General features: G+C 45.6%; 1 pseudogene; it reads left to right on the top strand.

The window, feature by feature from the left end:
* The first annotated feature begins 21,184 nt into the window (after positions 1 to 21,184).
* On the top strand, positions 21,185 to 22,159 carry LOC109490285 (annotated as a pseudogene).
* Positions 22,160 to 22,498: the final 339 nt, after the last annotated feature.

Raw genomic sequence — 22,498 nt, 5'->3', positions numbered from 1 at the left:
GGGTGGCTCAGTCGTTAAGCGTCTGCCTTCGGCTCAGGGCGTGATCCCAGGGTCCTGGGATGGAGCGCCACATCAGGCTCCTCCGCTGGGAGCCTGCTTCTTCCTCTCCCACTCCCCCTGCCTGTGTTCCCTCTCTCACTGGCTGTCTTTCTCTCTGTCAAATAAATAAATAAAATCTTAAAAAAAAAAAAAAAAGATACCTTTCTCCAAAGAGGATTTTGCTTATTTCTATGAGATGCCTAGGGGCTGTGTACCTCAAGAGCTTCCTTAAACCAAGTTCAAAGCTTTAGGTTCCTCGGTCCACCCAGGTAATGAGAACTGCAATTGCTAATCCTCAGTAGGAAAGGTGTATATCTGGTTCACCCTTACTCTAGGGATGTAGCCCTTTGTTTTTTGTTTTGTTTTTTTTAAAGATTTTATTTATTTATTTATTTATTTATTTATTTATTTATTTATTTGGCAGAGAGAAAGACAGCCAGCGAGAGAGGGAACACAAGCAGGGGGAGTGGGAGAGGAAGAAGCAGGCTCCTAGAGGAGGGGCCTGAGGCGGGGCTCCATCCCAGAATGCAGGGATCACGCCCTGAGCCTAAGGCAGACGCTTACCGACTGAGCCACCCAGGCGCCCTGGAATATAGCCCTTTGTGATGCCAGCACATTGTGGGAGAAATTTTCTGTTAGACTTCCCAAATTACATGAGCTTGGACTTTTGTTTCTGTCCCCCATCATCCAATCCATGAGGCTGTCAAAGGAAAATCCAAATTTGCCGGCATCAGTAAATGCTCTCAAAGCAAAAGTGGTTTCTAGATTCTGTTTTCTTCTCTAGATACTTGTTTACACTTGCTTACACTCCAATTTTGACCGTTAATATGGTACTGTTAAGTCCATACTTAAATGCTTTTAAGATCTTTTTTTTTAATTTCATAATTTCTTGTTTTCAGTGGGCTATTTGGTCAGATAATCTAACCTATCAAGGCCTGATCTCTTGAGCTTTTTTAACATTTCTTTAACTAATGGTTTAGTGGTTTCCCTCAACCAAATAACATTCTGTCTCAGAGGAATAATGACAGATAACTGCTTGCAGCTTTGAAAGGACAGTTTTTGTGACTTCTACCAAGATGTTTAAAACTAAAAGTGTTGTATTTTAATCTTTAACTCATCTGGATAATATAATTCTCATAGTTTTTTTTTAATGTTATTGAATATGTATCTATACTGGTTACCTATTTTCCCATAACATAGGGACTTACAATAACATATATTTATTATCTTACAGTTTCTGTTGTTTGGAATCCAGGAATAGCTTATCTGAGTCCTCTGCTCCAAGTTCTCTCAGAATGCTGCAATCAAGATCTCAGTCAGAGCTGGGGACTCATCTGAAGGCTCAACTGGAGAAGCTCACTTATGTGGTTTTTTAGCAGAATTCAATTCCTTTTGGAATGATGGACTAAAAGCCTCAGTTCCCAACTGGCTGTTGGCTAAAGGCTGCCCTCATTTCCTGGCCATGTGGGCCTTCCAGACTTGTTTCGCCAAAGTCAGCAAGGACAAGTCAGCTCGGGAGACAGCAGTCAAAATCATTCAATTAGTGACATTCAGTTAGTGATAAGCAAGTTACTCACAGAGAGGGGATTACAGAGGTGTGACTACCAGGAAGTGGGGATTAATGGGGACCTTCTCAGAGGCTGTCTACTGCAACATTGTCTCGGTAGGCTTTCATGTGTGGACACAGGCATGGCCCCAGGAAGTTCTGGTGCAACCCTTCCTCTTCATCTAGAAAACATTTTGCTCCAAAACCCATACTTGCAAGTCGGCCAGACAGATGAGAATCCTGGCTCCATTACAAAGTAGTGCAGAGACCTTGAACACTTAACTTCCCTGCACCTTAGTTTCCTAATCTGTAAACTGGGGTAATAGATATCCTCAAGGAGCTTATGCAGTTTAGTATTTAGCCAGCATGCCAACCAGTTCTTGAAACACTACAATACTTCCAACATGTGTGGTAAAATACCTGTTTTCCTGAGCCTGCTGGAGGTCCCTTGGCCACCCCAGTATTCCTGATATTTTCTTCAGGAACTTCTTGAACCCTGCATAATTCAGCAATTACAGGACTAATATCCGGCCCAACAGCAGGCCCCCAGGACCAAGCTCCAGTGCCATGCAGGCCACTTTCTAGCCTGTCCCATCCTGAATGTAAAATGTTTTTTAAAAATATTGCCCTTGATTGTAGGTACTGTGTAAGTGCTGAGGTCTCAAAATGCATACTCAATAAACAGAGCCCCACTTTCCTGCTTGTATTATGAACATTTTTGAGAAATAAAATAAACAAGTAAAAAGGGAGATGGTGCTCTGAATCTACTCACCAAGTTGGTCTGTTAATGGAACCCCAAATGAGATGGACTGGCCTGTCCCATCCCAGCCAGCGGTGGGCCAGGGCAGGCCCAGAGGACACCAAAGGAAAACCTCTCCTTGTAGAAACCAGGTATGGTTCAAAAACAGCGTTCTTGCTTCCCAAGACCATGCAGGTAAACTGCTTGGCACAGCTTAGAGCGTGATGTCGAGAAAGCAGCGTTCTCATCTGCACTCGGAGGAGAGGGTCTACCCCAGCTCTGACTGCCAGTGTCACTAGAGCCTGACTGCCTGGGTTCAAATCCCAGCCCCACCAGAGACTAACCATCTGGCTTGGGCCAGGTTTTTCCATATGAGTCAGACTACCTGGTTGGAATCCCAGATCTGCTACTCCACCGCTCTGGCCTTAGGTGATTTGTTGACCCTCTCTTGGCCCCCATTTCCTTATCTGGGCTGCTGTTAGGGTTTTCATGGAGATCAAATGAGTTCACCACTGTACAGAGCTTAGAACAGTATCTGCGCATACTAAGTATTCAAGAAATAGAAGCCACTATTATTAAATAAATAATTCAAATAAAGTACTGGGCACTTCATAAGGGCCCAATTAGAGTTATGAATCACGCCTCAGCTGACTCATCTGCAAAGTGAGAATAACAATATCTACTTCAAAATATGTGAGAAAATGCTGAATGGAATGCTCCATGCAAGTTAGTCAACTTCATTTATGTGTCCCATTTTACAAACATCTTTTATCCCTCCCCCAAGTGAAGGTGAGACTGGAAAGATGAGGGCAGTTATAAAACCAGAGAACCTATCACAAATGGGGCCCAGGAGCCGGAGAAGCAGTGGGGGATAGGAGCTAAGTCCACCTCTTTTCAGTTTCACCTCCTGGCAGCCACCAGCCAGCTCTGTCACACAGTCCCCTTCAACAGGGACCTTCGAGGGCAGATGTGGAAAGAGTGTTTTTTACAACTGAAGAGGCCAGAGGCTTTGACCAAAGAGCTGCAAGAGGCCATGGAGAGCCCCCGGTCCAAACCCAGCAGCCCCACGCCGTTATGGAATGCACCAGCTGACGCACAGCCCGGGTCCTCTCTGCACCAGCTGTGTCAATATTTGTCACCGGGAGAAGGCTGTACAAGGGGACAAGATGCTGGTGAGAAGGCACAGACAGAACCCAGGAAAACCCAAGACTGGGCTCAGCCCTGGCCCTGCCTTGAGAGCAAGTCAAGTCGCCTCTCTGAGCCTCAGTTTCTCCATCTGTAATGAACATACTGTCCTTGGCCCGCCTACCTCCCCAATGGGCTGAACCTCGTCCCAGATGGTAACTTTGAACTCTTTGTATCTAAAGCATTTTACAAACATGGGTCAGGCACTCCGCCAGCTCCCTGGCTCCTCCCTTCCAACACAGGCAGCAGGCACAACCCTCCTTGGCCTTTAGAGATTGCATGAAAAATCCTGGCCAAATCCAAGTCCTGCCCCAATTTTCACCCCACCTGCCCTCTCATGGCACCCTCCTTCACCATTAGATATCTCCTTGGACCTACTAAATTTCCAGTGAGCGTACTCCCGGGTTCTCTTTCTACCCATTCATTTGCTAAACCAACAGTCCGAACAGCACGAACAGCACGTGTCCAGCCCATGCTGGCTCTGGGGCCGTAGAATTAGAATGGCCCCTGCTACCAAGGGAAGCAAATGAGCTCATTGAGGCAGGGAGTGATCAAGGAAACAAAAAAAAAAAAAAGTTTGGGGCCTCTAGTGGGGGGTGGGGAGTATGCACTCAGCCTCACTGGCCAGGACAGGCTGCCCGGAGGAGGAAGGCCCTAGCAGAGTCTCCATGAGTAGGTGACGCCTGTACAAAGGAGCGGGGAAGGGCATGCCCAGAAGAACAGCCTGTGCAAAGGGAGGGGTGGCGTCTACATGTCCTTGGAGGGGGCACAACTCCTCCCCCGACAAGGAGCACATCCACCTCCTGGGACTGAGGGTACAGGAGCAGCAAAGCTCAGAAGCCACCAGCTGAAAACCTGAGTCCCAGACTCCATGTTGGGTCAAATCTTCAGGACCTGTCCCTAAAAATAAGGTTCTTTTTTTTTCTTTTCCTCTTATCATGGAAATACCTGCACGTGCTTCCCCTGGGCTGAGACCAGGTCAAGTCTCCAACTTCTGAGTATTTCCTTCCTCAGGCCCTAACCCTTTCCCCTCAGCCCAGGGAGGGGGTGGGGCATGGCTCCACACTGCCACCACCACTGCCCCCTCTCAGCTCTGTGTCTGCAGCCACATCCGAGACACTGGTGTCTCTGAGGACAAGCAGACATATGGGGACACCACCGGGAGATCGAGGGTGCTGGCTGGGAGAGGAAAACAGGAAGGTGGAGGTGATAAGGAGAGAGTCTCAAAGGAACTGGGAAAAACTTTTAAGAACAGCAGGTTTGGGAAAGTCCTGGCCTGAAAATTACTAGTCCCTGGTCATCAGGATATCAGAGCTGGCCAAGAGATGCCCTTTGGTATGGAGCGGGAAAGGAAGGTGCATCTGTGTGCTGTTGCGACTGGCTCCTCAAGGAGGCTGGCCCATTCATTCATTCACTCATTCAACACGACATTTACGGAGGGCCTATTTCTTTTACATTTTGCACAAACACAAGTCTGGCAGGTCCCCATGGGCTGACGTGCCTGGGGAGCAGCCACATTTACTTTTCCTGAACATGCCAGGCATATTCCTGCACAGGACCTTTGCACTTGCCTTTTCCTCTGCCCAGAATATTCTTCCACAGAGATTCACATCACTCCTTTCCTCATCTTTCTCTGGTCTTTAGTAAAATGTCACCTTCTCCATGATGCCTTCCTTGACCATTCTGTTTAAAGTTACAGTGATACCCCCCACCCCAGAAAAAGTCCCTATCCTTTCACTCAGGCCTGCCCTGGATATTTGTAGAGCCTGAAGCAAGAACAAAAGTGATGGTTCCCAAAATCTGACCTGTCCCCTTTCTCCTCCCACCCCCCCCTTTTGTCCCAATACCGCAAGGAGCTTCATGCATACATGCCCCTCAGGCACGGAGGGACATGCATCTGTGTTCCATTCCACTCTTTAAGGACAGACCCAGGGCAAATCCATGCAAGCCCGGGACGTGGACTCAGTGTCATTTGAGCAAGAACTTTTGAGGTCCTAAGTAACCAGGGTGTGGTCTAGAAAGAGGATTCAGGCTCCTAGGGACAGATCCCCTTGGCCTGGCAAGCTCATCCCCTGGAAAGAGGGCCAGAGCAGGCCTCTAAAGTGTGGAGCTTAAGTTAGGGGTCCCACTTGCCCAGGTCTAAGGATGGACTGTCCCTTTCCTACTTTATTTTCCTCCCTCTGATAAACCATCTGTTTTACTTATTTAACCTGTTGTCTCATTCCCTTCAGGAAACTACAAGCCCCAGAAAAGGCCAGGATCTGTTTTGATTATTACTATATTCTCTGTACATTATCTGTCACATAGTTAGTTCTCAATAAATACATGTTGAACACATAACGGATTTGGGGGGTTCAAGATGCAGAATAGAAGCCAGGCTGGGGGATCCCTTGTCTTCCTAAAGCTTCCTTGCTCCCCAGAAGGCTTCTGGCACCAAGGGTGATAGGTACATGGTGCCAAACTCCTTCTTTTCAAACAGAAAAACCCTAGAGAGGAAACTATGAATGTCACTTTTTTAGTAGCTAGCTAAAAAGAACCTCGGTGTGTTTTAATTATGTGCTTGATACTTCCTTCAATATATATACTCTCAGTGAATATGTAGTGTGACAAACACTCTTTGAATGACTTTAATGGGGTTCCTCTGAGTACCCCTCTCAGCAAGGCCTCGACCTTGGCCCCCATCCTGTCTTCAGACTGCCTAGCTCAGTTTTAGCACGAATGCTGCTAAGTCAGTTTAGCAGGAGTCCCCCACCCTTGATATCTGGCCACCCTGCATATCTGATCAAGTGCCTCACACGGCACCCCTGAGGTCTAAGTCTTCAGTAAGAATCCCGTTACATCGTTCAGCAAGAATCCCCCTACTCTGATGTTTCTTCTTACTAATTTTCCATCTACTGACTCCACCCTGCTCCTTGGCTGTGAATCCCCACTTGTCCTGGTTGTATTCGGAGTATAACCCCATCTCTCTCCCCTCCTGCCAGAGTCCTGACCCCTACTGCAATACACTTGAACTGAATCCTCCTTACCATTTTAAGAAGTGTCCCAGTAATTTCCCCTTAACAGTCAGGAATACAAAAATCTATCAGAAGGGTCCTCAGCCTCAAAGATTTCCAGTCAAGTGGGGAAGTCAGATGCATAAACCAAATACAAAACAGTAAGTATTGATATAAAAGTATGCTCAGTAGGTCGACACCCAGATAAGAGAGCAGTTACTATTGCCTGTGCCAATCGGAGTCCTACACGGAAGAGTGACATCGGCTGGGCTTTGGAGGGTGAGTAGGAGTTCCTACTTTCTCACACCTCAATAAACTAGCTGCAGAAGCATCGCTTTTGCACCTTAACAGATGTTTTATATATATGATCTTATATCTGTAAAATGCATGTGTTTGCAGAGAAAAAAATTTATAAGCCTAAAATGAGTTTTAAATTAATAGTAATTATGTAGGATAATGGATGATTCCTTTTCTTTAAACTATTTTTTGCATTAAACAGCAACTATTTTGCCCTTCTGCTTAAAAGACATTAAGATAATTAACAGACGGCATCCACAACCCAACCTGAGCTTTTGATCTTGGAGCTCCTGGTGGCCCACTGTCCCTGGACGTCCTGGGAGGCAGGGGCGGCGGGTGAGGGGGGCGGTTGGCGGTAGGCAGCGCGTGTAGGAATGTGCCGGTTTCAGGCAGACGGCGCTGGGGTCATTGCCTTCCAGCCAGCGGAATGGAACACCAATGGTGTGGAGATGGGAAATCATGGGGATGGTTGTGGCCACCGCGAGCCCTTCTGCCGGGGCAGAAAGGCTGGAAGAATCGGCTTGGGTCTGGAATTGCAGGCGTAGTCTCTCGTCCTCTAACCTCCAGGCTCAGGGGACTCCGTGGCAGGGCCAGGAGGACGCAAGCCAATCAAGGAAGCTCTATTTAATGGCGAGAAGACGCGGCACAGCTGCATCTGAACCCCAAGTCTCTCCACGGCACGCTGGGCTCATTCAGCCGCCAGACACCTGGGAGTCCAAATCCTAAGGATGAAGTTGCGGGAGAAGGTGGGGGAGGAGGGAGGAATTCCCAGGGAGACCTGAGCGGAAGGAGGAAATGGAAACCTGCAGGCACCACGCAGTCTGTGTGATGTGCTGCGGGCCCACGCGGGGGGCTTCCCCCCTTCACAGCCCCGTGCACGGGTGCACAGGAAAGGGGGGGAAAGCTTCGGTCACAACAGTAGAAGCCACGGAGGTGGCTCCGACTAGCCTGTGTGTCGCCATCCAGCCTCCGTGGGGAGAAGACCCTGCCCTACCTGGGATGGTTTCCGCGGGATCGGGATCGGATCCGGATCGGGATCAAGCTGGGCTGTGCCCATCCGCTCCGCACCCGAGCCTGCGTCACAGACGCCTGGAGAAGGATACTAGTTCTCCAGGCTGGCCGCTGGGTGGCGCTGTCGGCAAGAACGGAGGGCGCCGCTGGGCTCGCGGACGCTGGCCGGACACCTGACCTGTGACTTGCCCACACACCCCGGCCCTACCAGGCCCCGCCTGGGTCAGGGAAGACCGAGGCTCCCCGTGACTTAAAGGGGCCACATGCGGGCCTGCTTTAGGAGTGGGGCTCCAGGAGAGGGTCCGTGGAATCTCCTACGATGACTGGTGGCTGTGGATTTTACAGGGAAGGAAGCTGGAGGTTACAGGACTTACAAGTTTGTTTGCTTCCAAAGTCTAGTAGGCACAGTTGTTTCTCTTTTTGTTGTTTTGTGAACAGTGCCTGATTGTGCAATAAATCAACAGGGAAAAGAGAGAAGATAGGTGTGTTAAAAACAAAACCACAGGCTCCAAATGATATCACTTAAACCAAGTTCCCAAACCCGAGCTTGATACCTAATCTAACGGCAGTGTCAACCTCCCCCGGGAATGTAGTCTTACCCAGCCAGTTAGGAACTTTTCCATCAGCGCCAATGAGCGCACCACATGGGTCCCCTCTCTAGCCCCTGAAGAAAGCTGAGATAATCTGCATGATGAGGCCAGGTGCTTTTCCCTCTCTGGGAACGCAGCCTTGCCTGGAATGATCCTTTTCTTTTGCTGGTAACTTTCTTGCCCGGCCCTCCTTCTATAAAAACCTTCCACTTTGTACACCTCCACGGAGCCCCTCTACTTGCTGGATTGGGATGCTGCCTGGTTCATGAATTGTGTCATAAAACCAACATCTTTAAAATGTGCTCAGCTGAATTTTTGGTAGTAACAGGCCAGATCTATGATTTTAGGGCTGGTAAGCATGTGGGAGGTCACAACGAGGTGATGCTAGACACTGCCCTGGGAATGACTTCACCCAGGTCTCTGGACTAGAGAAGGAGTCCTGGCCTCACTACTCCTAACTTGGCAGAACCTCAGTTTGTTTCACTGTAAAATGGGCACACTGACCACGGCCCTGGCCATCACAAAGGGAAGGAGTATACTAAGCCAGGACTTACTTTCAAAATTGTTAGACGCACAAAAAGTATAGACTCTCCCAATCCTAATCGTCACTGTGGGCAAAGTCATTGCCCAGCGATCTCCAAAACCTCTCTGAGGCAGCAGAGCAAAGATCACGAAGCCCATACTCCTGGCTGCTTTGACTTCACACAACTAGCAGTTCGGAGATGGTATTAACCTATAGTGTTTATGGTTTGCAGCCAAATTTCCTGGTAATTTACGTCTGTAGTCTGAAGAATTTTTGACTCGGAGTCATGGGCTGGAACCAAAAAGTGGGAAGAAGCGTGCAGATGGAATGACCTCCCAGTCACATGGGTCCCATTTTAGAGGTTCGAATGTTTGCCTGCAACCTCATCCTTCCCTCTCTTCCACCTGCCCTCCTCCCCTGCTATGTGACCATCTTTGCTGCACTTGCCTACGAATTTACAGTGCCCTTCCACCACCACCAACAGCTTTCTGGTCATGACAGGAGCAGCAAGCTACAGACAGAACCCACTGTCCTTGTGCAAATAGCTTTCATGTTTATAAGTCTATATGTGCTTTGTGTTTTATACGCTCAGAAGATGAACAGCCCAATTTCAAAAATGGGCCAAGGGCCTGGATAGACACTTCACGAAAGAAGGTACGTGAATGGCCAATAAACACACGAAAAGATGCTCAACATCAGTAGTCACCAAGGAAATGCAAATTAAAACCGCAGTGAGACACCACTGCCCACCCACTGGAATAATTACACGGAAAGACTGCCCACACCAAGTGTTTGTGAGGCTGGGGAACAACTGGAACTCTCAGACACGGCTGGTGGGAAAGTAAAATGGTTTGACCACTTCAAAAACCAGTTTTGACAGTTTACTTAAAAAGTCACTGACAGGGGTGCCTGGTGGCTCAGTTGGTTAAACATCTGACTCTTCATCTCAGCTCAGGTCTTGATCTCAGGGTTGTGAGTTCAGGCCCCATGTTGGGCTCCATGCTGGGTGTGGGATCTACTTTATTGTTTTTTTTAAAGATTTTGTTTATTTATTCGACAGAGACAGCCAGCGAGAGGGGGAACACAAGCAGGGGGAGTGGGAGAGGAAGAAGCAGGCTTCCAGCAGAGGAGCCTGATGTGGGGCTCGATTCCATAACGCCAGGATCACGCCCTGAGCCGAAGGCAGACACTTAACCGCTGTGCCACCCAGGCGCCCCGGGATTTACTTAAAAAAAAAAAGTCACCTACATATGACCTAGCCATTCCACTTTAAGGTATTTACCCAAAAGAAATGAAAATATACATTCACACATAGACTGTACTCAAATATTAATAGCAAGTTTCTTTATAATAACTAAAAAATGGAAACAACCCAAACTTTCATTGCCTGGTGAGCGGATGGATGAACTGAAGTCTCTTCAATGAAGCACCACTCAGCAATTTAAAAAAAGTGAACAATTGATACATGCACCTACATAGATGAATCTCAAAAAAAAGAGCACATATATATGGTCCCATTCTAGAAAATGCAGTCAAATCTGTAGAAAGAGCAAGATCAGTGGTTGCTTAGGGATGGAGACAGAGAAAAAAGCCGAAGGGAGGGATTACCAAGGGGTACAAAAGAATTTGGGGTAGTAATGTATGATTTCATTATCTAGATTATACTGATGTTTTATGGCCTATATTCATGAATCAAAACTTTCCCAAGTGCACATGCTAAATACACGTAGTTGATTGTATGTCAATTACACCTCGATAAAGCTGCTTAAATTGTTTTAATTTTTAAAAGGGAACAAACGATTGATACACATAACAGCCTGGATGAATGTCAGAATCATTAAGCTGAATGAAAGAAACCAGACATAAACTAGAAGGCACTGTGTGCTTCCATGTATTTAAAATTCTTGGAAATGAAAACAAATAGTGACAGACAGTATATCAGTGGTTGCCTGGGGACAAGGGTGGGAGTTGGGATGAATTACAAAGGGCAGAGTAAAACTTTTGAGGGTGACGGAAGTATCCATCTTCTTCATTTGGTGATGGTTTCATTGATGTAGGCATATGTCAAAAATCATCAAATTGTACACTATATATATATGTGTGTGTGTGTGTGTAGTTTACCATAACTCAATTATACCTCAAAATAGTTGTTAAAAATGCATTAAAGCATCAAAACATTATGAACACAGTTGCTTGAAATCATGCAACATGAATCAATAAAAATCCACAAATCCAGGAAGATAATCAAAGCAGAGAAATCCAAGGCAATAGGAAAAAAACTTTCATTTGTTATTCTTTGGAGTGACTATAAAACCTACCCCTTACTTTGAAAATTACCCCTTACTTTGAAAAAAGTAGAATCAAAGGCTTTAACATTGATTCTACTTTTCCAGCAGAAACTGTATTTCGGTTAATGAGAGAAAGCTCTGCCTTACAGGAAAATGCCAGCCGATGAACATAAAAGGGTTGACAGAATTGGAAAATCATTATTTTCCAAGCCTAATGCAATTATTGATTCCATCGAGGATTTCTCCTTAATGTTGAAATTGTGAAGTGAACTGTAAGTGGAGAGCTGGCTTTTGCGTAATGCCAAAGTAACACCCAGTCATTACTGTCTAGCCACGAGGGGAAGAACACGACTGCCTCGCGAAGGGACCAGGCCGGCAACCCCTAACTCTGGAGTTACCATACACACAAGGGAAAGTGGTTTCTAGGCTCACAGCACTTTTTTTTTTTAATAATAATTTTTTATTATATTATGTTAGTCACCATACAGTACATCCCTGGTTTTTGATGTAAAGTTCCATGATTCATTACTTGCGTATAACACCCAGTGCACCATGCAATACGTGCCCCCCTTACTACCCATCACCAGCCTATCCCAATCCCCCACACCCCTCCCTCTGAAGCCCTCAGTTTGTTTCCCAGAGTCCATAGTCTCTCATGGTTCGTTCCCCCTTCTGTTTACCCCCCCTTTCTTCTTCCCTTTCTTCTCCTACTGATCCGACACCAAACATGTGGGGCTATTTTTCCCACACCAACCAATTCTCCAGTTCTCATGAACACTACCTGGGTGTCCTACGATTTAACTCAATGTGACCGTAATTCCCCAGACTTAGCCCAGACCCCCTAGGTTATATTGCCCCACTTCAAATGCCAGTTGCAAGGCCAGATGTCCCGTACTTCTGACCAACCAGCTACATATACATCAGAGTTCCCACAAACCCCCTTCTTGGTTTAGGTCATTTGCTGGAATGGCTCACAAAACTCAGGGAAAGATTTGCTTATGTTGACTGGTCTAGTATACAGGATGTTACAAAGAATACAGAGGAAAAGCCAAGTGAAGGGATACATAGGGTGAGGACCAGAAGGATCTCTAGTACACGAATTTCTGTCCTGATGGAGTTGGGATGCATCGCATTCCCAGCACCAGGATAGTTCACCAATATGGAGGGTCTTCCAACCCCTGGAGCCTGGGGATGGGGCTGAGAGTTCCAAGCCTCTGATCACATGTTTGGTTCCACCGGCAACCAGCCCCCACCCTGAGGCTATGGAGGGATCCACCAAGAGTCACTTCATTAGTATAAACCCAGGTACCGTGGAAAAGGGCTTTTTTTATGAATAACAAAAGACACTCCTCTCTCCCATACCACTCAGGAACTTCCGAGGGTTTAAGAAGCTCCAGTGCCGGGAACCAGGGGTGAAGACCAAGCATATATTTCTTATTTTATCACAGACCAAATATACATTTGTTATTATATTACAATACCACAAACACTAGAATTAATGCGTCTCTTGATATCCAGAAACATGAAATCTGTCTCCTATGATGTCTCCTAGTTTAGAGAGTTCACTTAAACCTATCAAAACGTTAGACCTAACTTTCAATTATGGGAAATTCAAGGGTTATAGAAACCGGCTAAACTTCTCAGCAAGGAAGCAATTAGACAAGCCCAGAAAAGTGGGACATTCTGCAGAGCTACTCGCTGGGGCACTTCCCAAGTGAGGGTCATGATAGAAGGGCCTGCTTTTGAATAAAAGAAACTTAAGGGACTTAATGAACAAATGCGATGTGTGGTTCTGTATAACCAACTGAAAACGATATTTGGCAGACTCCTTGGATTGTCATTAAAGAATTACTGTTTTTTAAAGTACGATAATGTTAACTTGAGTATATTGGGAGATGGTCTTTTTTTTAAACCTATACTGAATGTTTAAGATTTTTAATTCATCAACTACTCCCCCCAAAATAATACTATCTATGATTTATGTTAATCCTTTCCAATGTTTACATTATCAACAAGCAAAAGCCCATAAGTCCAATTTTCATTATAAAACCATAGAAACCTAAAAAACATAAAATAAAATTTAAAAAATGGAAACCTGAAAGCTTCATGCTGTCAGCTTCTGGAACCCAATTAACACTAGGAAAATGCTATCTCTGTGTTAGATTTTAACCAACACCAACATTCTACATTGCTAGGCAACATAGGGTAGTATTGTACCCAGACTCCAAGATGGCCCCCAGTAATTCCCACATCCCACTATCCATGCCCTTGTGTAGTACCCTCCCACATCAAACAGGGCTGGCCTTTGCAACCGATGGAATATTACAGAAATGACAGTTGTGGTTTCTGAGGCAAAGTCATAAAAGACACTGAGGCTCCATCTTGGCTCTCTCCTGGGTCTCCCAGTCCAGGAAGCCAGCCTCTACATGTGAGGACCCTCAGGCAGAACAGGTGCAGAGAACTAGGCCAGCTGCCAATAGCCGGCACCAACTGGCCAGCCATGTGAGTCAGCCAGCAGGGCTGGACCTCCTCCAGGAAGCACATCCTCCAGGCCTCGTCAGGTCCTCAGGTGGCCAGCAGCCGCCAGCCGACATCTTGGCTCGGATTCCGTGACAGACCCTGAGTCAGAGCAGCCCAGCTAGAAGAGCTCCCAAATTCCTAATCTATAGAAACCATGAGATCACAAATGATTGCCCTTGTTTTAAACTACTAACTTTGGGGTAATCAGTTGCTTAGCAGAGGATAACATAAGTAGTGATGGGCAAAAGCACTGAATAGGAGACAAAGCTGAGTTTCAGATCCTGTTCTTCTCCTATCGCTGTGCCACTTCTTTGAGCCCATTTATTGTCCTAGTCTATTATAACAAGAATACCACAGAGTGGGCAGCTTGAGCAACAAACATTGATTTCTCACAGTTCCGGAGGCTGGAAGTCCAAGATCTAGGTTCCAGCAGATCCCGTGTCTGGTGAGAGCCTGCTTCCCAACATGTAGAGAGCGGGCTTCTTGCTCTGTCCTCACGTGGTAGAGAGGCTAATCCCATCATGGGGGCCTTGCTCCCATAACCTCATATAAACCTAATTACCCCCCACAGTTCCACCTCCTAGTAACATCCTCCATGGCGGTTAGAGCTCCAAATATGAATGGGAGGGGGTGAGCCAACATGCCGTCCATAGCAGTTATCTTTTAAAAATAATGGGGTGAGAATACTATTTGCCTCACAAGTTTGTTTAAAGGATCGAATGAGCGTAAAGCACCTAGTGCAGTGGTAGGTCCGGGGGAGACACTTCATACATCTTGCCTGTCTTCTTAACCACACTGCGCCCCATTCTCTCACTGAACAATGGATCTTCTACTCTGTCAGATGGACCTGAACCGCTCACCGGTGGGGCTGTGGCCAAGTCAAACAGGACTGTGTGTTTGGAGAGGCTCTGTAAACTCTCAAGTACTTTAAGAGCCTTACTCAGGAGAATCTGCCAAGCGTGGCCTCCTCTATCAGCGGGTCAGATCAGGAGTCCACCAGGAGTCACTGGGGTCATGTGGATGTTGACGGAAAGCCACAGAAAGACTTTTCCCTGCTGCTGACATCAGGCCCACATGCTATCTATTGCCAAAGAGCTGGAGCTTTGTAAAGCTTTATAAAGCTCAAACTCCAAAGTAGAGAAAGGCATGTGACTCCAGTCAGGAGACGCTGAGGTCACTGCATGGACCAAAGATCCAGAGAGGAAGCAAAAAGGCAAAAATGAAAGATCCTTCGTAATAACTTCCAAGAAACCAGCAGAGTTTTGCTGTGCTGTGAAGTCTGGGCCTTGAGCTGATCTGTCAGGTGTCCCTCACTCGAGGACGGCGCCTTCCCCCACGCTCATCCTGCCCTCGCCTCCTCCCACCCAGAACGGGAACTGGCCTGGGGGAGCCTGAGATAAATCACGCCTGACAGGAAATAGGAAATATGCAAAGTGGTGAAGAGAGAGAGACAAGAAAACAACCACCATGACTCGGTCGGATCGTGAGCTGCCTTGGTGTGAAAGTTGTACTGCCTCAAAATGGATCCTTCCCCTATTCTCCTTTGTTCTAAAATATCTAGACAAAGCTATGAATGCATGCATTTTAAGACCCGGCTATCCATCAGTGAAGTGTAACTGTATAAATCAACACGTGTGGTTGTTAGGCATATAACACTGGGTCAAAAAAGCATGTCACAACACTAGGATGTACAGCCATGCTAATGAACCTCAAAATAAGGGAAACCAAACAGTGATCATTTGCAGGTGCATAATCCACACTAACACTATCTTTTAAAAGGCAAAATAGGGGCGCCTGGCTGGCTCAGGTGGTGTAGCAGCGGACTCTTGATCTCGGGTTAGAGGTTACTTAAAAACAATTAAAAAAATTTTTTAAGGCAAAATAGTGATACATACTCAATTTTGAGCAGCTGTAACCTCTGGAAGGAGAGATAGATAGGGAAGGATATAGGTGAGGCATTTTCATGGCTAATGGTGTTATTCTTTTTTCTCAAAAGATTTATGTATTTACTTTTAGAGAGACAGAGAATGCAAGAGAGCTTGGTGGGGGGGTGGGGGGAGGACAGAGGGAGAGGGAGAAAGTCTTAAGTCAACTCCGCGCTGAGCGTGGAGTCCCATGCAGGGCTGGATCCCAGGACCCCGAGATCATGACCTGAGGGGAAATCAAGAGTCTGACACTTAAGCGATCAAGTCACCCAGGCTCCCCTAATGTTGTTAATTGTACGTCAGGTAGCTGGGTCACTTCATTTCAGTCTGCCGGTCCATAACCTGCATGTTTCTCCAATTTTCTCTCAAACTCTGGATTTCTTTTATTCAATTTTCCTATAATATTATCCACAAAAGTGAATATAAACACATTAAAGAATTTTGAAAAATTAGAAGGGAGAAAATCATCCCCCACCTACCATCTTATTTCTATTTCAGCTCACAGTCTCCTCTTTTTCCCTATGCAGGTGGTTTCTTTTTAAACAAGTTATTATCATACTGTACATACTTCCGCTTTCTGCTCTTAACACTGAATTATAAGCAGCTTTCCAAATTACCGAAAATCTTCAAGATCATCCTTCTTCATGGCCACGTAATGGGATATCTATAATTCTTCATGAATATTCCAAGAATCCTAGTGATTCTGTATAGTATATGCGAGTTTAAAAGAAAATAAGTAATGATGTTCGATTAGCCTCCTAATGCTGCCATGACAAATTACCACACACCAGGTGGCTTAAAACAAGAGAAATTTATGCCCTCTCTCATGCGGGTTAGAAGTCTGAAATCAAGGTGTTGGCAGGACCACACTCCTTTCAAAGTATCTAGGAAAAATTCTTTCTTTGCCTCTCTCCTAGCTTCTGGTGACTCCTGGCAATCCTGGGATCCATCGGCTTGTAGCTGGTCACACTACCCTCGCCTCTGTCTTCACATCTCCTTCTTCTTTGTCTCTCTGTGTCCTCTCCTCTTCTTATAAGGACATCAGTTATTGGGTTTAGGGTCCATCCTAATCCAGTATGATGTCAACCTAATTCTATCTGCAAAGGTCCTACTTCCAAATAAGGTTATAACACTCTGAGGTTCTAGATGGACATGAATTTTGGAGACACTGTTCGACCCGCTCCAGCTAACTTCTGCAAAAATCTGAAACACCGAACACTGGCTTTTAAATAAGGCAAAAATGGGCTGCCACAAGCCAACCAATCCAGGTGTATCAGCTGTGGGCTCTCAACCCGTGTTGTAGAAAGTTTGTACGCAAAGAGATCTCAGAGATCTGTGCAAACTTCTCATTTCATCCTAAGGAATTTGAGGTCGTCAGTGGTAAGGTGATTTATCCCAGGAGACTCAAATTTCTGGTCACACTCAAGGAGACCACTTCAAACCAATGCTAATTGGGCCCAAGAGAAACCTGTGTCTACACCGCAAGGGCCTTTCTAAGATTGTATTATTTACCTACCACTGAGTAACGAATTAGCACACACTTAGCACTTAAAACAGCACACATCTATTGTCACACAGTTTCTGTGGGCCAGGAATCTGGACTCAGCTTTGCTGCCTTCTGCTTCAAGGTCTCTCACAAAGCAGCCCTCAAGGTGTTGGTCAGGTTTGTGTTTTTATCTGAGGGCTCAGTTGGGGAAGAATCCACTTCTAAGCTCACTGATGTGGTTGTCAGCAGGATTCAGTTCCTTTTGGGCTATAGGACTCAGGGCCTCAGTTTCTCGCGGGCTTTTGGCCAGAAATGACCCTCAGTTTCTTGCCTTATGGGCCTCTGTACAGATTGGATGACTTAAACAAGGAAATGTATTTTCTCATGGTTCTGCAGGCTGGAAATCCAAGATCAAGATGTTGGAAATGTTAGTTTCTTCTAAGACTTCTCTTTGGTTTGCAGATTGTCACCTTTTCACTGTGTCCTCATATGGTCCCCTCTGTGTGAGCTTGTCTGGTATCTACATTTTCTCTTCTTATAAGGATGGCAGTCAGACTGGATTAGGACCCACCCTTAGGGCCTCATTTTAACTCAATCGCCTCTTTAAAGAACTTATCTCCGAATACAGTCACCCTCTGAGATACTGGGGGTTAGGGCTTCAACATATGAAATTGGGATTGGCAGGAGTACAATTAAGCCCATAACATAGACCCGATCTTATTTTAGCAGCCCTACTATCCTTGTCTCTCACCAACAGACTGGTAGCCTCTGAGTGCTTCTGACTGAGGACAATTCCACCAGCAGCCTCTGAGCTCATTGGAGACCCTTCTTATGGGGGAGGGTCTGGGGACCTACAGGATTGCTGTATTCCCATGTCCCGACACTGCCCCAGTCTTGTTTACTCTGGAGCTCAACCCCAGTATCTGGAGCTCACAATGGACACTTCTGGACAGCTGTTTTCCCTAATCCACAAATTCCACTCACTCCTCAGGGCCCTCTTCCCCTATACCCTGGCCCTCCCTGAGCTGCTCCTCAATCTCCTTTCCTAAATGCTGGCTCACTCCTTGACTTACCAGTGACACTCACTCTCAGCGGGTGTGTGGACAGATCCCATCAAGTACAAACCACAATCAATTGCATAGAGCTCCTGGGAACACATTCTTCACTGGAATTCCATAAAGACACACCCTTCTGGTTGTCCTTCCCTGGCTGCTTCTCTTCATTTTTCCTCCTGATTCCTCCTTGTATCCCTGACCTCCTAACCTTAAAGAGTCTTCAGGTTCACTCCCAGCACTTATTTTTTTGGCCATTCTCTCTACTTTGATAAACTCAGTCAGTCTATGGCATTAGACACCATCTATACATTGCTTGCAACTCTTGCTCCTCCATTTGGTGTCTGTGAGCTCCAGACTCAGCTCTCCATTCAACATCTCAGCTTGAATGTTGAATAAGGTATGTCATTCTGGACATGTCCAAAACAGAGCTCCCAATCTTCCCCCAAAAAACTTCCTCCTTGATGTCTTCCCCACCTAACTTTACAACAACTCCTTCTTCCAGTTGCTTAGCCAAAAAAATCTTGCAGTCATCCTTGATTTCTCTTTTTCTCTCATAGCCCTTGTCATATCCAGACAAAAGTCTTGTTTGCTCTGCCTTGAGAATATTACTTCTCACTGCCTCCCCTGAAACCACCCTGGTGCAAAGCTCCATCTGCTCCCACCAAACTAGTCTCCCTGCCTCTGCCCCTCCTCCCCTTTACATCATTCTAAACACAGCAGCCAGATGTGTCTGTTGAAACCTAAGTCAAATCATAGCCCTTCTCTGTTCAAAACCCACCAGGAGTTCCTACAACACTCAAAGTAAAAGTTAAAGCACAGGAAATAGAGCAGGAGCTGCCAGGAGCTGGGAGGAGGTGGAGCGGGTAGTGCCTCATGGGTACAGAGTTTCAGTTTGGGACTACTGAAAGTTCTGGAAATGGGTGGTGGTGATGGTTGCATAGCTAGCTATCTAACAAAAGATAGATAAGCTTAAAAATAAGAAAAGCCAAGGCCCTACTCATTCTGACTCCGTTTTATTTTCCTGACTTTATCTCCTACCATTTTCCATCTCACACATTCCACTTCACTCACATAGGCCTCCTGACTATTCTTCAAACACATAGGGCATTCAGGGCATTTGCCCTCACTAATCTCTGTCAAAAATATTCTTCCCTGGAGTGCCTGGCTGGCTCAGCTAGTAGAGCATGAGACTCTTGTTCTTGGGGTTGTAAGTTGGAGCCCCACGTTGGGTGTGGAGATTACTTAAATATAAAATCTTTTTTAAAAAGTGCTCTTCCACAAATATCTGGATGGTTCAACTGCTTATCTCCTTTACTCTCTGGTGAGGTAGGGGGTATTCCCACAGCATCCTATGAAAAATTACAAGCCACACCCTGAACTCCATTGGTACTTCCCATCCACCTTCTCTGCTTTATTTTTCTCCATAGCTTACCATCAGTGACACAATATATTATTATTTATTTGTGTGGTTTTTATTGTCAGTCTTCTACCATTATAATATGTGAGTCCTGTGTAGTTAAGATCTTTGTCTGCTTTTATTTACTCCTGCATCCCCAGCTCCTAGCACAGTGTCTAGCACATAGCAGATGCCCAATGAAATGTTTGAATTAGTATTTTTTGTGGCATTGGCAGCATTTTTTTAAACTAGAACTATTATAAATTCATGAAAAAATTATGGTCTTTCTGTACAAGTCTTTTGTGAACAGTAGAAAAGTGAGATCATGAAAGCTATACAGAGACAAAGGGAATTATTTCTGATCAAAGTGGAGATGGCTAGGTACATTATGATTGCAAGGATCTAAAATACATTTTCATGTGGGCAAGAATGGAAAGAAGTATGAAAAATGAGAATCGTTGTTAGGATAATGCGAGAACATTTCTCCTCAAAAAGCCAATTGACATTATTATTAATTAGAATATGCACAACCTACTGTGTGCCAGATAATGTTCTATGCAAATTACATGGATGGTCTCATTTAATCTTCACTAAATAAGCTGCAGGTTATGGTAGGAAGAAGTAAAGTAACTTGGTCAGGATCACACAGGTGGTGGCAGAAGCCAAGCCAAACTTACGTCTGACTCACATCAAAATATTAAGCAATTCCTGTATGAGTCAGCTATAGCCACAATGATGCTGCATAACAAGCCACCCCAAACCTCGGTGACGTGCAGCAGCAAGCATTTGGTCTCTGACTCGCTGGTTTTCTAGTTCACTCATTTGGCAGATCTAGACTGGGCTTAGCTCAGGGGCTTGCTTCAAGCTACTGTCTGCACATGTGGTACAGGTCAGCTCCATGTTTGTTCTGAGCCCCATTCTGAAGAGACAGAGACTCCCAGGGGCACGCTCTTTACCAGTGTCTTACGCAAGAAGGGCCACCTTCTCGTGTACACACCATGCTCCTTCCTACCCATGTCCTTTGACTCAGAGCATTGTTTCTTTACCTTTTCTGACAACCTGGGTCTTCAAAATTTCATACTCAAAGCTGTTAAATATCTAAAAATCTTGTGCTTTCATAAAAAGAGAGTCAAATTAAGACCTGAGTTGACGGACACCTGGGTGGCTCATTAGGTTCAGTGTCTGCCTTCGGCTCAGGTCATGATCCTGGGGTCCTGGGATCAAGTCCCGCATCGGACTCCTTGCTCAGCAGGGAGTCTGCTTCTCCCTCCCCCTGCTTGTGCTCGTGTGCGTTCTCTCTCTCTCTCTGACACATAAATAAATAAAATCTTTATAAAAAGACCTGAATTGATGATATACCATTCACCAGGCAGGAGGTTGGTTATGGGCAAAACCAAGAAAAACTTTCTCAATCTAAAAATAGAAACCATGTAGATACTGTTCAAAGTATTTAGTGACACCAACTTGGTTGGTGCCAGGAGGCTTCCTGCTACACTAGATATTAACTCGTTAGTACTCTTTAGTTTAAAGGGTTTCAAAGAGGGCTCGAAGGCTAGAAAAGGCACTCAGGGGCTATTTACCACTACAAGACATGTCACGGTTTTATGACTGGTAAGGGCAGACCATTGTATCCAAACTGACTGTCATCCCTAGAGATGAAATGTCCCCACCCTGCTGTAAGGACAAAGATGCGATCATCAGGAAATTTGGAAGCAAGGTGGGGGAAAGTGCCATCATAATAGGAAAATCCTGCACATCCGGTAGGTAACACCTGGTCAGATAGCCTTTAAAACGGCAAGATGCTGCCCAAAAAATGTCTCCATCAACTATGGCAGAACCTCTGATGACAGTTTCCTTTCTCTGTGACAATTTTCCCTTTGGGGATGTAAAGCAGAAATCACTACTCTCTGCAGCCTGTAGGACAAAAACAGTTCACAATCATCTTTCTTTGGTCCCATCTGGTATTTGTTTTTCATTTGAGCCAACTTTCTTTTTAAGATTTTATTTATTTATTTGAGAGAGAGAGAATGAGCAAGAGAGGGAGCACAAGCAAAGGGAGTGGCAGGGGCAGAGGGAGAAGAAGACTCCCCACTGAGCAGGGAGCCTGATGTAGGACTCGATCCCAGGACCTTGGGATCATGACCTGAGCTAAAGGACAGACGCTTAACTGACTGAGCCACCCAGGCTGCCTTGAGACAACATTTAAAAGCTGGAGGCTTCATCTAAAAATCCAGATTTCCCTCACTCCCCTGAACCAGTTGGCCACACAGTGTCCGCCTCATTTGTCAGCACTGCATTCTGGGTAAACTGTGTCTCCTTCCTGCCCCCCCAAATTTGAATAGCACGTGCATTTGGGAGCTCTTCCCTTTCTGCCTCATTGCCTCTGAGAAAGTAAGCTGGGTCACCAGCAGCTCTGCTGGAGCTATCCAAGAAACTTCAGCCAGGGTTCACGTTCTTGCTGCCTCTGCTCAAACCTGCAGGTTCCGATCCAGAAATACAGCCTCAATATGTGCCGCCATGTTTCCATCAGGGCACAAAGACTATGGGCTTCATTAAGTTGGATTAAGTGGACTGCCTTGAATGGGTCATCCAAGATTTCCACCTTAATGCTAGCTTTTTGTACTTAAAATATAAATTCTTCAAATTAAAAAATAAATAAATAAAATAATAAAAATACAAAAATCCAGATTTCATTTTCTTTACTTCTATTTATTTATTTTAAGTAATCTCTATACCCACTGTGGAGTTCAAACCCATGACCCCAAGATAGAGAGTCCTAGGCTCTACTCTACCCTATGACCCTGCAATTGCACTAGTAAGTATTTATCCAAAGGATACAAGCATAGTGATTCAAAGGGGCAACTGCACCCCAATGTTTATAGCAGCAAAGTCCACAATTGCCAAA

This window comes from Ailuropoda melanoleuca, chromosome 5 (assembly GCF_002007445.2).
Source record: "Ailuropoda melanoleuca isolate Jingjing chromosome 5, ASM200744v2, whole genome shotgun sequence".
In the NCBI taxonomy this organism is placed as follows: Eukaryota; Metazoa; Chordata; class Mammalia; order Carnivora; family Ursidae; genus Ailuropoda; species Ailuropoda melanoleuca.
Note: the sequence above shows the minus strand (reverse complement) of the source record. Positions and strands in the feature narration are given on the sequence as shown.